Source organism: Neoarius graeffei, chromosome 21 (genome assembly GCF_027579695.1).
Source record: "Neoarius graeffei isolate fNeoGra1 chromosome 21, fNeoGra1.pri, whole genome shotgun sequence".
NCBI classification, from domain to species: domain Eukaryota; kingdom Metazoa; phylum Chordata; class Actinopteri; order Siluriformes; family Ariidae; genus Neoarius; species Neoarius graeffei.
Window position 1 is genome coordinate 51,697,632 of NC_083589.1, and position 5,803 is coordinate 51,703,434.

Sequence of the window (5,803 nt, forward strand, 5' to 3'; positions counted from 1 at the left end):
CAAACTCCACACAGAAAGAAGGCCCCCGTCGGCCGCTGGGCTCGAACCCAGAACCTTCTTGCTGTGAGGTGACAGTGCTAAGCACTACAGCAAGGAAATATCTGGCAGATCCAATTCAAAACATCGAAGTTTGATATCTAGATGAAGAAAAAGTCTGAGATGGATTTCTGAGGCATCACTAACAGTGAATTTGCTAAACAGAAAGATAGCAGAATCATGTGTTGGAACTTTTCAGACTCATAGATCATCTCATCTCATCTCATTATCTCTAGCCGCTTTATCCTGTTCTACAGGGTCGCAGGCAAGCTGGAGCCTATCCCAGCTGACTACGGGTGAAAGGCGGGGTACACCCTGGACAAGTCGCCAGGTCATCACAGGGCCGACACATAGACACAGACAACCATTCACACTCACATTCACACCTACGCTCAATTTAGAGTCACCAGTTAACCTAACCTGCATGTCTTTGGACTGTGGGGGAAACCGGAGCACCCGGAGGAAACCCACGCGGACACGGGGAGAACATGCAAACTCCGCACAGAAAGGCCCTCGCCGGCCACGGGGCTCGAACCCGAACCTTCTTGCTGTGAGGCGACAGCGCTAACCACTACACCACCGTGCCGCCCTCATAGATCATGTGATTTCAAAACAAAAACAACAAACTGGATTCTGGAAAGGGTGAGTCTGCCTCTTTAAAGGGAAACTTCAGGATTTTTTTTTTTTACCCCAGGCCCTATTTTCCCCTGCAGACTGGGAGTGCTTTTATTTATTTATTTATTTTTTGATGATACACTCGGTGTGTAGTAGTTAGCACAGTCGCCTCACAGCAAGAAGGTTCTGGGTTCGAACCCAGCAGCCGGCGAGGGCCTTTCTGTGTGGAGTTTGCATGTTCTCCCCGTGTCTGCGTGGGTTTCCTCCGGGTGCTCCGGTTTCCCTGACAGTCCAAAGACATGCGGTTAGGTTAATATGGGATGGCCTTGGGCTGAGGTGCCCTTGAGCGAGGCACCGAACTCCCAACTGCTCCCCGGGCGCTGTTAGCATGGCTGCCCACTGCTCTGGGTATGTGTGTGTGTGCTCATTGCTCACGTGTGTGTTCACTGCTTCAGATGGGTTAAATGCAGAGAGGAAATTTCACAAGTGTGTGATGAATAAAGTTGTTCTTTCTTTCTTTCTTTCTTTCTTTCTTTCTTTCTTTCTTTCTTTCTTTCTTTCTTTCTTTCTTTCTCCAGGATCCTTCTAGCACTTTTCTGTTAGGAAAAAAAACACAATATGGATACACAACCTAAGCGTACCTACGGTAATCAAATATACCATGCACTGACAGGCTCTGGTTGAAATTACGGATTCTCTGAGGTGACTGGCATAGTACTATTTTGTAACAGGCGTGGCCCCAAAGAAAATAATACTATGCTAGTCACTGAAGAGAATCCATAATTCCCAGTGCCTCTCAGCGCATGGTATATTAGATTTACACTACCGTTCAAAAGTTTGGGGTCACTTTGAAATGTCCTTATTTTTGAAAGAAAAGCACTGTTCTTTTCAATGAAGATCACTTTAAACTAATCAGAAATCCACTCTATACATTGCTAATGTGGTAAATGACTATTCTAGCTGCAAATGTCTGGTTTTTGGTGCAATATCTCCATAGGTGTATAGAGGCCCATTTCCAGCAACTCTCACTCCAGTGTTCTAATGGTACAATGTGTTTGCTCATTGCCTCAGAAGGCTAATGGATGATTAGAAAACCCTTGTACAATCATGTTAGCACAGCTGAAAACAGTTGAGCTCTTTAGAGAAGCTATAAAACTGACCTTCCTTTGAGCAGATTGAGTTTCTGGAGCGTCACATTTGTGGGGTCGATTAAATGCTCAAAATGGCCAGAAAAATGTCTCGACTATATTTTCTATTCATTTTACAACTTATGGTGGTAAATAAAAGTGTGACTTTTCATGGAAAACACAAAATTGTCTGGGTGACCCCAAACTGTTGAACGGTAGTGTATGTCCCTCATCAAAAAATTCCCGTGCAGGGATTGGCCAAGGATGGCTCATGTGACATAAAATAGTTTCACCATTGATTAAGCAATGTATCTTGTGACGTTCAAAATTAAAAAAAAAAAAAAGGATATGGTGTGAGTCAGTCATGCTATATCCTGGATATACCATGAACTGACATCACAATTTCAAGCTATACGGCCGACTCGAGTCTTTTATTTTATTTTTTTCCAGTAAAGGCAGACAAAAATAGAAGTCATGAATACAATCGAAACAAAAACATTAACATTTCAGGCAGGGGGATTTTCAAGTGAACACATTAAAATAACCACACAAATCATAGCTTTAATGGCTTTCTGATTTTGTGAGTCAGTAATTGTTTTTATGTGCTGCTTGGTCTCTTTTTCAAATACCAGAAATAGCGGTTTAGTAACCGACTCAAGTCACAGCTGTGGCTCCGCGAGTATTTCTGTGTGTGTAGATCCACGTATCATGATCATGCCTGGTGAGGCCGGCGATAGCATGGTGAAAATAAAATAAAATGGGTAAAAAATAAATAAATAAATAAAGCAATACCATGGTACATTGCACATGTGCAGGTCAAAGGTTGCTCTGATGTAAACAACAAACATGGCTGCCTCCAGCGAGTTGAAGCCCAGATCCAATCTTAACACTTTTAGTTTGGAATTTTTCGATGAGGAATATAAATCAAATATACTATGCACTAAGAGGCGCCAGGAATTATAGAGTCTCTTCAGTGACTGGCGTAGTACTATTTTCTTTGGGACTGTGTCTCTCACAAAACAGTATGATGCCAGTCACCTCAGAGAATCCATCATTTCAACCAGAGCCTCTCAGTGCATAGTATATTACATTAAAGCTAGACGGCCTTTCGATTTCATAAAATCTGTGAAATTTAATTCCCTCTGAAATTTGGTCATTGTGATGTATGTTTATTTCTGTAATATCTTTTAAAAAAAAAAGCAGGCCATTCTGTGGCTGGGAAGTTACAACCCCGATTTCAAAAAAGTTGGGACAAAGTACAAATTGTAAATAAAAACGGAATGCAATAATTAACAAATCTCAAAAACTGATATTGTATTCACAACAGAACATAGACAACATATCAAGAATCGAAAGTGAGACATTTTGAAATTTCATGCCAAATATTGGCTCATTTGAAATTTCATGACAGCAACACATCTCAAAAAAGTTGGGACAGGGGCAATAAGAGGCTGGAAAAGTTAAAGGTACAAAAAAGGAACAGCTGGAGGACCAAATTGCAACTCATTAGGTCAATTGGCAATAGGTCATTAACATGACTGGGTATAAAAAGAGCATCTTGGCGTGGCAGCGGCTCTCAGAAGTAAAGATGGGAAGAGGATCACCAATCCCCCTAATTCTGCGCCGACAAATAGTGGAGCAATATCAGAAAGGAGTTCGACAGTGTAAAATTGCAAAGAGTTTGAACAGATCATCATCTACAGTGCATAATATCATCAAAAGATTCAGAGAATCTGGAAGAATCTCTGTGCGTAAGGGTCAAGGCCGGAAAACCATACTGGGTGCCCGTGATCTTCGGGCCCTTAGACGGCACTGCATCACATACAGGCATGCTTCTGTATTGGAAATCACAAAATGGGCTCAGGAATATTTCCAGAGAACATTATCTGTGAACACAATTCACCGTGCCATCCGCCGTTGCCAGCTAAAACTCTATAGTTCAAAGAAGAAGCCGTGTCTAAACATGATCCAGAAGCGCAGACGTCTTCTCTGGGCCAAGGCTCATTTAAAATGGACTGTGGCAAAGTGGAAAACTGTTCTGTGGTCAGATGAATCAAAATTTGAAGTTCTTTATGGAAATCAGGGACGCCGTGTCATTCGGACTAAAGAGGAGAAGGACGACCCAAGTTGTTATCAGCGCTCAGTTCAGAAGCCTGCATCTCTGATGGTATGGGGTTGCATTAGTGCGTGTGGCATGGGCAGCTTACACATCTGGAAAGACACCATCAATGCTGAAAGGTATATCCAGGTTCTAGAGCAACATATGCTCCCATCCAGACGACGTCTCTTTCAGGGAAGACCTTGCATTTTCCAACATGACAATGACAAACCACATACTGCATCAATTACAGCATCATGGCTGCGTAGAAGAAGGGTCCGGGTACTGAACTGGCCAGCCTACAGTCCAGATCTTTCACCCATAGAAAACATTTGGCGCATCATAAAATAGAAGATACGACAAAAAAGACCTAAGACAGTTGAGCAACTAGAATCCTACATTAGACAAGAATGGGTTAACATTCCTATCCCTAAACTTGAGCAACTTGTCTCCTCAGTCCCCAGACGTTTACAGACTGTTGTAAAGAGAAAAGGGGATGTCTCACAGTGGTAAACATGGCCTTGTCCCAACTTTTTTGAGATGTGTTGTTGTCATGAAATTTAAAATCACCTAATTTTTCTCTTTAAATGATACATTTTCTCAGTTTAAACATTTGATATGTCATCTATGTTCTATTCTGAATAAAATATGGAATTTTGAAACTTCCACATCATTGCATTCCGTTTTTATTTACAATTTGTACTTTGTCCCAACTTTTTTGGAATCGGGGTTGTTTTTAATTTGAGGGGATTCCCTTGCAAATAATGTGCATGAAATCGCTCGCTTCGTGCAGTCAAGCAGACAGACGAAGTCTGGTGTGCACATGCTCAGGTTTACCTGCTTCCTCTTCTTTTTCTTCTTCTTTTGGGTTTTACAGCAGCTGGCATCCACAGTGTTGCATTACTGCCATCTACAGGTTTACCTTTGAGCGTGCACTGACAGTTCCATCATTCTGTCGCTAAACGAACAGCTGATCACACCGAGGTGCTCGCTGACCGCCGATATTTATTAGCTTGGTCCTGTGTTTCCTTTCCTTTGTATATAACATAACGTCCTTTCTTCTCGCTTTCCGTTACTGTAGTCGGTCTTTCACGTTTCATTCGCACACTCACGTCCTTCATTTTTCTCTCCTGTTTCAAATTTGTATCCCACAATGCCTTGCGCGAACGGGGAAAGACCACCATGTGATGCAAGACGTAGTATTGGGTCATGGTGAAGCAGGAAAAAATAGCGGAGAATTTAGAGCCACGTGGCCCTAAAGTCATTAATTGTTCTATTTAAAAAAAACTAATGAAATTGGAAGTCTGCGATTTGAATTCAGTAGCTTTCAGTCCACTAAACAAAAACAATTGGGTGTTGGGAAAAATTCTTTTTATGACCTACACTTGAAAAATCCGAAAGGCAGTCTAGCTTTAATATATAATGTGATAGGGTGCACATTTAAACCCAAACATACTCCGGACTGGAAGTCTTTGATCCAAATTGGTTTTCTCAGCCACTTGATACAGTTTTGTTAAAGCTATGGCTTAACGCAATGCTTTTTATGATATTCAACATATCTTACATGTTATCTGTACAAGTGAGGAATAAACAAAGGTAACTTATTGCCAGAGGTGGACAGTAATAAAGTATGTTTACTTAAGTACGCTTTTTGAGTATCTGTACTTTACTTGAGTATTATTTCTTTTGGGGCGGCACGGTGGTGTAGTGGTTAGCGCTGTCGCCTCACAGCAAGAAGGTCCTGGGTTCGAGCCCCGGGGCCGGCGAGGGCCTTTCTGTGTGGAGTTTGCATGTTCTCCCCGTGTCCGCGTGGGTTTCCTCCGGGTGCTCCGGTTTCCCCCACAGTCCAAAGACATGCAGGTTAGGTTAACTGGTGACTCTAAATTGAGCGTAGGTGTGAATGTGAGTGTGAATGGTTGTCTGTGTC